The 11,451-nt window shown below is 43.0% G+C and overlaps 1 long non-coding RNA gene across 1 annotated transcript; it reads left to right on the top strand.

The window, feature by feature from the left end:
• Window positions 1-939: 939 nt before the first annotated feature.
• Window positions 940-4,220, top strand: LOC309719897. Its single transcript, XR_014280353.1, has 3 exons — window positions 940-1,327; window positions 2,048-2,205; window positions 2,631-4,220. It is a non-coding gene; the product is annotated as an uncharacterized lncRNA (long non-coding RNA).
• The last annotated feature ends 7,231 nt before the right edge of the window (window positions 4,221-11,451 follow it).

Below are 11,451 nucleotides of genomic sequence, written 5' to 3'. Positions count from 1 at the left end.
AGCCGGCAGTTTCAGTGCCACGGCCCTCGCTTGGGGGGTGGGGAGACGTGCCCCCCAAGGAGACCTGCTAGATTGTTCAGAAGGTTGTTCTCATCCATCCAGATGGAGGATCACTAACAGGAGCTTGGAAGACTCCAGAATCCACTCTGGCTGGAATCCGGTGGATATGCAGTGTGTACAGGTACAGGACCATTTAAACGGACAGCATTTATAGAATGACTATTAAAAGTCAGCGAGTGTCAGTAATGTTAATGTGGTTATGTTAGTAATACACCGAGTGCTAATATAAGAGCTTTAAGATGCATTTGTAGATATTATTACGTGTTTTACCGTCTTTATGGTGCTAGCTTAAAGTTACGGTGTAAACGTTAGCTTATATTGGAGGAAAGCTGTTACTGGTTAAACGATGTTAGCACAGAAATATTAGCTTCTGTCATGACTGATGAAGTTACTAGTTAATAAAGTTTTCAGTAAAGTGATTAATCGCAGCCACAGGTTGACAGCAAATATCTCGATTAGCTTCAGTGCATCTGTAATAAATATGTGCAAGTTTCAGTGCTTCGTTTAAACTGTATGATACTTATACTGACCCAGGGTCAGTGTAAAATACAATCCTAGCTGTGTGAACAAAGCCACTGTAAATTTAATCCTGCATGACAAACCTCAGGATGCAGGTTATTATTACTCTTTCCTGCTGGCACACCTGAGAGTCAGCTAGAAACTTATAGTGACGTGGACATCATGCAAAGACTGCCAGACTCTGTAATACTGCAAATGATCAGTGACTCAGGTTAACACTAAACTTCAAACGGTACCTCTGTGTGCTGAACATCTAGGATTGAGTCAGGCTGCATTGACTGTGGGACTTTAATGTGTTAAAAGCAGGTTGAAGACGGCTCAGAAACATTTGAAGATTAAAATTGAGCATTATGGCTGCTGGTGGTTTGTAATATCTACTCAGCTGTATTTTTGTTACTAATTTATGTTTGTTGTTGTTTAACACAGATTTCAGAAGAGCAAATATGCTTAATAGTTTAACTAGATTTCATTTGTCAGTGTTTGACTGCTGAGTCACCGGAAGAACTCATTTCATTCATTCTCCATATGATGTTAATTTACAGAAATGTTTCACAGGAACTGATTTCTCCCAAAGGTTGAACTAGTGTGTTTCCATAGATTACCTCTGTATGAATGTACTTCTTAAATGAAGGCAAGTGTTTGTCCTTTTTTGTTCCTCAGGTACAGTACGTGATATCAAGGGCAGGTGGTCAACACTGGGGACAAGAAGCAGACATACTTCCAAGAGGGAGCTGCAGTGAGGTCAGAGGTCAGAATCTGAAACAGCTCAGGTTTATATTTTAGAGGTTATAAAAAATCAAAATGTATTTATAAAGAAACCTTTAAATAATAGTCATAATTATGATTATTATAAGAAATATCAAACATTTAAGTGGATTTTCTGTTACACATATTGTGTTAGCCCTGCGATAAACTGGCAGCCTGTCTTTGTCCTGTATCAGCTGGGATAGGCTTCATCCTCCCGCAACCTTGAATTGGATACATTTTATTCCAATTATGTAATCTGATCATTTACAAACTCAAGGTATCTAATCAAAATGTAAGTAATAATTATAAAATGGGAAAGCAGAAATAAGTGTGACATAAATGTAAATGTGTGAGCTGACATAGAGCTACATGCAGTCTGAAAAACCTTTGTTGTCAAGTTTGCAGGTATATCAGCACGAGACATTCTTACATAGAAGAGACATTAAAGTCTCTAACTCAGTGAAGCATTATTGGTCCCGTCTGTTTGGATAAATATAGTAAGTTGATGTATGTCCATTTATTGACACATTTTCTTAAGTGCTTATCCAGTTCAGGATCACAGTGGAGCTGCAGCTGGATATGTTCACTAAATAAACCTTACAAAAGTTAACAATAAACCTGCATCCATGTACGTTGTTGTCCACAGGATGAGAAAATCAAACTGGAACACTGTGGAACATGTTAATAAATGTTTGTGTGTTTATGCCTGTGTCTTTCACAGGAGGCGCTGGAAGGTTTCCCTAATAGTTCCTGGTGAATCAAAGCAGAACCATAAAGGTTGCTGGACTGCATGATGGCCTTACCCCTGAGCAGTCATCCTGTTAAAGGATGAACCAGTTAGAAGCTGTTTTCAAAGTAGCTGAGCAGATTTCATCTCAAGTAAGCGATTAACTGTTTGTTCATCTGTTCCGCCACTTAAAGAGCATTTAAGGACGTCTTTTGAGTGTCCAGTTGAATTAATTCTACTGGCTCTCATGGTCATTTGTTATTATAGTCATATTTTTCATGTTCATCCAGCTATTTAGTAAATTCTATCTATTTAGTAATATCCGTCAGCTATAAAATGTAATATAAATATAAAAATATCTAAATATCTCCTGTCCTTTATGTTTTAATGATGTAAGTCTGTTATCGTGTTACATTAGCATTCCTCACATATCAATGAGATGCTGTACAGTACAATCCTACTGACACAGCAGAGGGATAACGACAGCTATTCAACATCGTTACACGACACATTCGAGCTGCATGATGCAGACAAAGTGACTAAATCATCTTTTTGTGGTTTATTGTCTTCAAACCAGCAGACAAAGCCGATGGCAGAAGATGTCAGAGAAGAACTTCAGGCCGTGGACTGAAAAGGTATTTTTTTCTTGTTATCAAAAGACATTTGGAGTGGCAGCTTCTACAACTGGTTGTGCTAAAGTAAAGCTTACAGTCTAAGAAATCACAGTGTTGATATTCAGCACAAAGAGAAAAGCTCACTTGTTTGAATTTATTTACAATCATAGTTTTATAAATTCTGACTGTAAACAGCTTTTACAGCTTTGATATTGTTTGACACTCGATATCAGGTGATAGGGTTTAATTTAAAGGTTTCTGTGTCCCAATGAGCCATTTACACTGATCAGTGTCAGTTTAACTGTAACACATTCATTATTTAGATTCAACAAAGAAATAACTGAATGTAAAAAATGGCAGCCCTCAGGCAGGTTTATAGAGATACATGCATGCATTATGAAATTTATGTATCCCAGATAATTGTTATTCATCTAGTCATGGCAGACCTACCTCTTCCTCCCAAGTTAACTGCAACCCAAAATAACTAGTGGGGCTATTTACACACTCACAACCAGTGTGGGGTAAAAAGAGCCACCAAAAAACTGTCAGCCACAGATGTGCTAGAAGAGTTAGAAGCTCTACTTATGGAGAAACTTTCTAAGTCTAACAGGGGACAGGAACTCCTGCCCAAGTAACATGATATAAGCCCACATACAGCCCAGCCATAAAGTGAACCAAGTTAAAGACAGCATGGGACCAAATGCATGTAACCAGCCTGCACCCACCTGACATTTCTTCCTCCTGAATTAAATGAATGAAGGGATGAAAGTTAAATGACTACAAACCTAAAGCCACTAGTTCCCACACTGGAGCTCCCTGACACTGTGTGTTAACTGTATTTAGCTTGTATCAACAGTTGTAACAGGCTAAGCCACCTGAGACACTGCATTGAATTTGTTCCTGTCTTACTGGTTTCAGCTGACTGGTTTCAACTCAGATATTCTGCTTTTTCCTTTCAGTAGATCAAAGCAGCTCGTGCTCCTTCTGCTTCCAATTTAGAAGAAGAAGAAGAAGGCGAAGGCTTCAGCGAAGTGGCGTTCATGGTCTCAGTGAACAGTCACGGTCACACACTGCATGTGGTTTTAAAAGCAACATGTCTGTTCACCACAACAATGGAGATGTGTAATATTAGTGCAGCTATGGTTTGTTCTTGAACATCAGTTCTGTTTTCTACTTTGATCACTCAGACCAAAAAAGTGTTGTTTTCAGATTCTTTCTTTTAAATCTATAAAGCACCTGTTCATTTTTTTTATTACAATTAGTTTCACATAAATGTTAGTGTTTCCTTTTATGATCTTTTAATGCTTACACTACACTGTACATGAAATCAAACCTAATAATGAGGCAGATAACATTCCTGTTACGATCCAGACTAGTGGTCTTACTGGGGCCGGTGAACAGGACTGTAAGCTTGCCATTGTGCCAGTTAAAGTAAAATCAAAGAGAGGTCAAAGAATAGTGGAAACGTATGCCTTTCTGGACCAAGGGAGTTCAGCATCCTTTTGTACAGCGGGTCTTATGGACAAGCTGAATATTGCTGGGAGGAGGACAAAGATTCTGCTGCGCACCATGGGACAGGAGAAAGTGGTGGACAGTTTCATTGTACCTGAACTTGAAGTTGCTGGATTGGACAGTGACATGTACTGTGATATGCCTAACCTCTTCACTCAGCATAAAATGCCTGTAGATATTGGTAACATCCCAAATCAACAGGACCTGGTTGACTGGCCACATTTGAAGCATGTTCATTTGCCAGAAATTAAGGCCAATGTTGAGCTTTTGATTGGCATGAATATGCCCAGAGCTCTAGAACCTTTGGAGGTCATCCGGAGTGTAGGTGATGGACCCTTTGCCATTAGGACTGTGCTCGGCTGGACTGTGAATGGGCCACTTAATCGAGAATGCTGTGGAAGGCCAGGATGTTTGGCAACAGTTACCGCCAACAGAGTTTCTGCTGTCACACTGGACAAGCTATGGAAACAGCAGTTCAAGATGGATTTTCCTGAGAGCAGCAATGATGAACAGATGGGGCTGTCAAAGGAAGACTTGAAGTTCCTGGAATTGGCCAGCAAGATGGTGACTTTGGGGGATTGGCACTACAGCATTGCCCTGCCACTAAAAGACCGAGACATAAGAATGCCTGACAACTGTGCAATTGAGCAACGAGCCTTAGGTTTGAAGAAAAGGTTCATCAGAGATAAAGACTTTCATAAAGACTACACTGCCTTCATGACAGATCTTATATCTAGAGGATATGCAAAGAGAGTCCCAGTCACAGAATTAGAGCGCCAGAAATGGGGAAGGATTAAACGTAACTTTGTTCCTGGAGATGTGGTCCTTATAGTGGATGATTCTGCACCTCGTGGTTCTTGGCTCATTGGGAGAGTCACCGGAGCTGCACCAGATGAAAGGGGGTTTGTGCGTCAGGTCTGGATTAAGACCCCAACCAGCCATGTGTGCAGACCCATCACAAAGATATGCCTTCTTCAGGAGGCCTCTGACCCATGACTATGACATTTTTGACACAGTGTGACATAACTAACTTTGAATTGACTTTAATGTTATGAGATGTACATCAGACTGACTATATTTAGGCTAAGTGCTGGTAACCTCTGGCCTATGACTGACTGACCATGTGCAGACAGAAGAAAAGAAGAGAAGACATGAGAAAATAACTTTGGTGGACTTTTGAGTATGTTATGTTGTCTCACTGGGTGTCTGTGATATGATGAAGTGTGTGTTGTGAGTTATGGTGTTGGATGTGTAATTATTACTGTAAAAATGTAATAATTAGGGGCCGGAATGTTGTGGATAGGCGTAGCTTTGGGTCACGTGGTGTCAGTAATAGTGATTGCTATATCACCTGTTCACGGCCCGAGGGAAATTTTGTGAATGAGTGGGTGATGGGGGAAGTCGACTTTTGCTGACCGCTCAAGCGTCCCAAGGCGTTCCCAGGCCAGCCGAGAGATATAATCTCTCCAGCGTGTCCTGGGTCTGCCCCGGGGCCTGCTCCCGGTGGGACATGCCTGCAACACCTCACCCAGGAGGCGCCCAGGGGGCATCCTTGTCAGATGCCCGAACCACCTCAGCTGGCTCCTTTCGATGTGGAGCAGCAGCTGCTCTACTCTGAGCCCCTCCCGGACGGCCGAACTTCTCACCCTATCTCTAAGGGAGAGGCCAGCCACCCTTCAGAGGAAGCTCATTTCTGCCGCTTGTATACGCGATCTCGTTCTTTCGGTCACTACCCACAGCTCGTGGCCATAGGTGAGGGTAGGGATTGTAACATTGTAAACATAATACAATTTTACATTATGTTACTGTCAGAGTCGGACGGTGCCCCGACCGGTCGACCTGTGTGTGTGTGTTTTTTTGTTCTCCTCTCTCGCTCCGCTTTTTCTCCGCTGCGATTGTTACCTCCGACCCGTAAGTGCTGCCACTCTGAGCTGCCTAATAAGCCTGGACGCGATCGAGACGGAGAGACGGAAGGGGACACTTCACTGATTCTAGGGAGTTTTGTGGACACACGAGGGGAGACGGGGAGAGGAGCACTGAAGGGACTTGCACTGTGGATAACTGTGGATTGATTTTGGCTTCACTGTAAATAAAGACACTGTTCAACTTAAACGAGAGGTCCGCGTCTAGGTTCGCTAACTCACCACCCTTAACAGCTACAATTTAACATCATGTAAAATTGTAACATCATGTTTACAATGTTACAATTTGTAAATTGTAACATTGTAAACATAATGTTACAATTTTATATGATGTTAAACTGTAACATAATGTAAAATTGTAACATTATGTTTACAATGTTACAATTTTACATTATGTTAAATTGTAACATAATGCTTAACAGATAATGGTTATCCTCTTTTTATATCATACATCATTGTCTCTGTAGGAGGGTCTGGAGCACCCCCTGCTGAGCCGCTGGGCTCAGTACCTTGCAGGCAGGTCCGACGATGACTTCATCATCTCACCTGAGCTCAAAATTCTGGTGCGTGAAGGCGTCCCTCGGGAGTATCGGCAGAGAGTGTGGCGCTGTTTGGTCCGAGCCAGAACTTTGACAAGCCAAGAGTGCCACATGCAACGCTATCAGCAGGTACAGCTGTAGAGAGAGAGAGTGCTTTATCCGCACCTGAGCACAGGTGGCTCCTCCTTCTTCCTGTTGGGAATGCTGGCGAGCACTCAGTAATCCTGTTCTGTTTCCAGCTGTGTGAGAAGAGTCAGACAGCTCCTAATCCTGCCTCCAGGCAGGTCCAGCTGGACCTTCACCGAACCCTGACGACCAATCAGCACTTCTCCTCGCCGTCCAGCCCCGCCCTCCAGCCCCACCCTCCAGCAGCTCCGCCGCATCCTTCTGGCCTTCTCCGGGCATAACCCTGCCATTGGCTACTGCCAGGTACTCAACAGGTCAGAACAAAAGTATAAATTTTATATCTGAGTTCTTATGTGGACCCGCCTTCCAGGCAGAACCTCACCTTCCATGAATGTCCACAGGTTAGCGGCCCTCGCTCTGCTGGTCCTCCAAAGTGACGAAGACGCCTTCTGGTGTCTGGTGGCAGTGGTGGAAGCCATCATGCCTCAGGACTACTACACCAAGAATCTGGTGGCCTCTCAGGTCAGCAGACACACTCACCTGCTTGCCTGCTGTGATCTGTTTTAGTGATCAGTGAGGCTGATCTCTGTGAGTCTTTGTGCTCAGGCGGACCAGCGCGTGCTGAAGGACTTCATGGCGGAGAAGCTTCCTCGCCTGGCATCTCACTTTGAGGATCACAACATTGACGTCTCTCTGGTCACCTTCAACTGGTTCCTGGTGGTTTTTGTGGAGAGTCTGCCCAGCGACATCCTGATGCCTCTGTGGGACGCCTTCCTGTATGAGGGTACCAAGGTACCATACACCCGAACACACCATGACAGAAATGCAGACAACACTTGAATGCACCACAGTAGTGTCCATGGAATAGGGCTGAACGATTATGGAAAATAATCTAATTGCGATTTTTTGCCCCAATATTGTGATTGCGATGCGATATGCGATTATTTTTTAAGGTCTTTGTCTTCTGTATTATTAAACAAAGACAAGCAATACATCATATAGTATGGCCAATACTATATTACATTAATTTTAAACTGTTCTTTCCTGGAAGACAGACCTCTGTTATGATGACATGAGGTGATGCATGAATTGATGACTGACATTTTTATTTAACTTCTTCAATCACAACAGTATATTTGAACATACACAATAGTTTATTTTTAGCTTACAAACATCTGAGCATAAAGTGCTGACAAGGAACCCTGGTGTAAACATTAAAATGAAAGTCAGTACAATGTGCAGATTGCAGAAATATACATAAAAAAAATCAGTGGCTTTACCACACTCAGTTTTTCGACATCTGTGAACTACTAGACAGTCATTCAATTAAAAAATAATATTAAATAAATAAAACTAATAAATAAAAAATACACACATCTTACTGATCTCTGCAGTCAGTAACATTACACATAAAGTGCAAACATAATAGCAATTGTATAAACACACACACAAACACGCCTTTAAAGTTTAAAGGCGTGAAATTGGACGGTCTAGTTCTGATTAGCGTCACCGCTGTCTCGGTGGAGTTTAATAAACTCGGCCGTCTGCTTCTTGCTATCTAAAATATAACCAGACACTGGTGTAAATTCTCGACTGTCTCATACTTCTGTTTAATAAGTTTTCTGTTTGACGTTTAGTCAGCTGTGTGAAAACCAAGGAGGAACCCACCCGGGGGATTAATAAAGTTTTATTTTATCTAATCTAATAACTTTAATCTCAGCCAAACCGATTTACTCACGAACAAACAAAACACTGAAAAAAGCCCAACAATAACATTTTTAGGTTGTCTAAGTGACTTATATATTACGTTTAACCCGAGCAGCGAAACTCCGCGGTGATCTGAAAATGATGTGCCGGGAGTTGTGCCGCTCTCGGCCGCATCAGTAACCCTCGAGCTCCCGGCTAGCTGTCGAGCTGGTGGGTAGCAGACGCCTCTGAAAACGTCGAAGCACTTTTGCAAATATGGGATATCTTGATAAACCGAGCAGATATTTGATGTTTACACAACTACTTTCTCGCCTGAAAATATGTTAAAAGTTTATTTTGTGACCCAGAAAGATTAGTATGAGTAATTTTAAAACTTAGTAGCGGCCGCCATTGCTGGAAACTGGAGTTTGGCTGGGCCGCGCTATGAATTCTGGGATATGGTAGTAATTTGGACAGCCTTCGGCGCGTCGCTGTGACGTAATCGGTCTACAAATGCGGCCTCAGGAGGATGCAGCCCATGAATTTGGACATGTCCAGAGTATAATCGCAGCCTTTGCGGTTAGAAAATTGCACTTGATCATGTCGCGATATTATCGCAAATGCGATATATCGTTCAGCCCTACCATGGAAACAAAAATGATTTTGTTTTCACCTTTAGATGTCTTTATTTACATTTTAGGAGTAATAAGACATTGTTTACTAAGCATGGGGAACTGTCATGTGACATGAAATAGGAGTGGGAAAGCAGATCATTCTAGTAACGACCTCACAGTCTACCACAAGCAGCGTAAATCCAGACGATGAGCGGGACAATGCCTTTGGGCTTGTTTCTGCAATGTGACAAATGCAGCACAGCTTTTACATCGTTTGTCTCAGGAAATAAAATCACAGTTCAGACACAGAAATATATACCACACAGGGATAAATGCTGACAACAGCTTCAGCCACGTAGATCCAACCCAAAAGTTTAATTTAAACTTAAAGCTCAACTACCAAGTAAGTTAATATTATCTGGCAACTGAGGAACCAAGTGGCTTATTGGAAATCGATCAGAGCTGTAATGAGTAAAGGGCCCAACTGCACCACAACTGAAAGAGTAATTTTATGACTCACCTCCTCAAAGTTTCCAATTAATTGTGTGGCGTGAGTGTCCTGTTATGAAATGCGTGTCTGTGCTGCAGGTGATCTTCAGATACACTCTGGCTCTGTTCAAATACAAAGAGGACGACATCCTGAAGATTCACGACAGCGTGGAGATCTACCAGTACCTACGCTTCTTCACAAAGACCGTCTCCAATGCCAGGTACGCACTCGCCTCCACCCGCCTTAATCTACGAGCTGTTACACTCTCAGAAGTGTAGCGGATGTAGCTGTTGAATCTTTGAGCTTCAAACCCTTTTTACTGAAATTTTGTGAGAAGTTTAAATTTCCCTGATCACAGTAACAACGATTTAAAGATTTTTAAGTATCTGCAGCTCTCGGATACATGTGGTCCAGTCAGTCCAGTATTTCCTGCTCAAACTGCAGTACCTGAAGTATCAAGCAGCATAAAACAGAAACACTCAAGCTGATCAGTTTCCAGTTCCTCTGTGTTGGTGATCGAGTCCTTTCCACCTGCGTGTGTCCATGCAGGAAGCTGACCAGCATCGCCTTCAACGACATGAACCCATTCCCCAGCCGGCTGCTGAGGAACCGGCGAGCGCTCCACCTGGAGCGCCTGCAGGCGGAGCTGCGTGAGCTGGAGGAGCAGCACAAGGAGTTCATCACCGAGAGCGTCGTACGGAAAGACAAAGAGCTCGACGTCATGGTGAGCGAGGACGACGAGGACCTCTGATCACACGGGACGCTTCAGCTGCTCACTTCGAGACGACGATGAGTTTTCCATGAGTTCAAGAGAATTTCACTAAACCGGCTGTTAACTGGTTTCCTTCACACCAAACACAGGATTGTGTCAGGTTCACCATCTCTACTAACACTATGTAACCCACATAAAAATAAAAAGAACTGCGTCTATAACTAAATTGGAATCTTAAATTCCAACCGGAGCGTGTCCGTGAAGGCATCGTGCGTCATGACGCACGCCACGCCGCGAGGCTGCACATGCCTGTTGTGACCAATCACATTCGCGAGGCACCGATATATGCCTTCCGGGTTGTCGCCTCGAAACGACGCGGGGGAGAGGCGTTAGCGGATGGAAGCAACAGTATTTTGATACCGCCGTGGGTAGATGCGTGGGGCTCGTATGTGACATCGCACGTAGTGAATGTGCAGGCTAGTGGTGCCCTGGAGAGACCACAGCGACACCACTACTTTGGATGGCGAGCTAGGCCCAACGAGCCAGAACCCCAGCTACAACTTCCTGCGGTCTGGTAGGAGGCTGCTGCGGCCTACACTCTCCCCTCTTGGTTTAGTCCCCTAAATCTCACTTCTGAGATTTCAGCTTTGGAATCTTAGTGCTGATCATCCTACTTCAAATTTCAACCTGTCTAGACTGTCATACGCGTTGGACTTATATCACTCATGAAATAAACTTTATGGACATTGTTGCCAGAGGTTGGACGAGGTTCCTGCACTGCCGTGCAGCGGATATTTTACAAGCTTGAATTGTTTTATTTTTTCCTTGTCTGCAGATTTTGTAAATATTGGTGTTTGGTAATTGCACTTTATTTTCACTATAAATAACAATTGTAATCACAATATCTGTGGTTGTACGTTTATTGTACTTCACTCACCTCCTAGAGCCGAATCTGATATCTTCTGAATTAGCCCAACTATTCATAACCAACTTAAATTATTTTAGCTTATGTACTTGCTACATAAGACAAATTAGTGGCGAGCCAGCCAGGAGGTTGTGTCAAGTATAATATTGTTGTGTACATTCAGTCTCACTATCTCACCATATTACTATGAACATGGACTTGTTGGAGTCATTAGGTGTTAAAATACCAAACGCGGTGTTGGTCAGTGGCGTCCCCGCA

The sequence above is a fragment of the Aulonocara stuartgranti genome (genome assembly GCF_965226115.1).
Source record: "Aulonocara stuartgranti genome assembly, chromosome: 2".
In the NCBI taxonomy this organism is placed as follows: Eukaryota; Metazoa; Chordata; class Actinopteri; order Cichliformes; family Cichlidae; genus Aulonocara; species Aulonocara stuartgranti.
The sequence above is the reverse complement of the archived record's forward strand: the minus strand, read 5'-3'. Positions and strand labels throughout refer to the sequence as shown.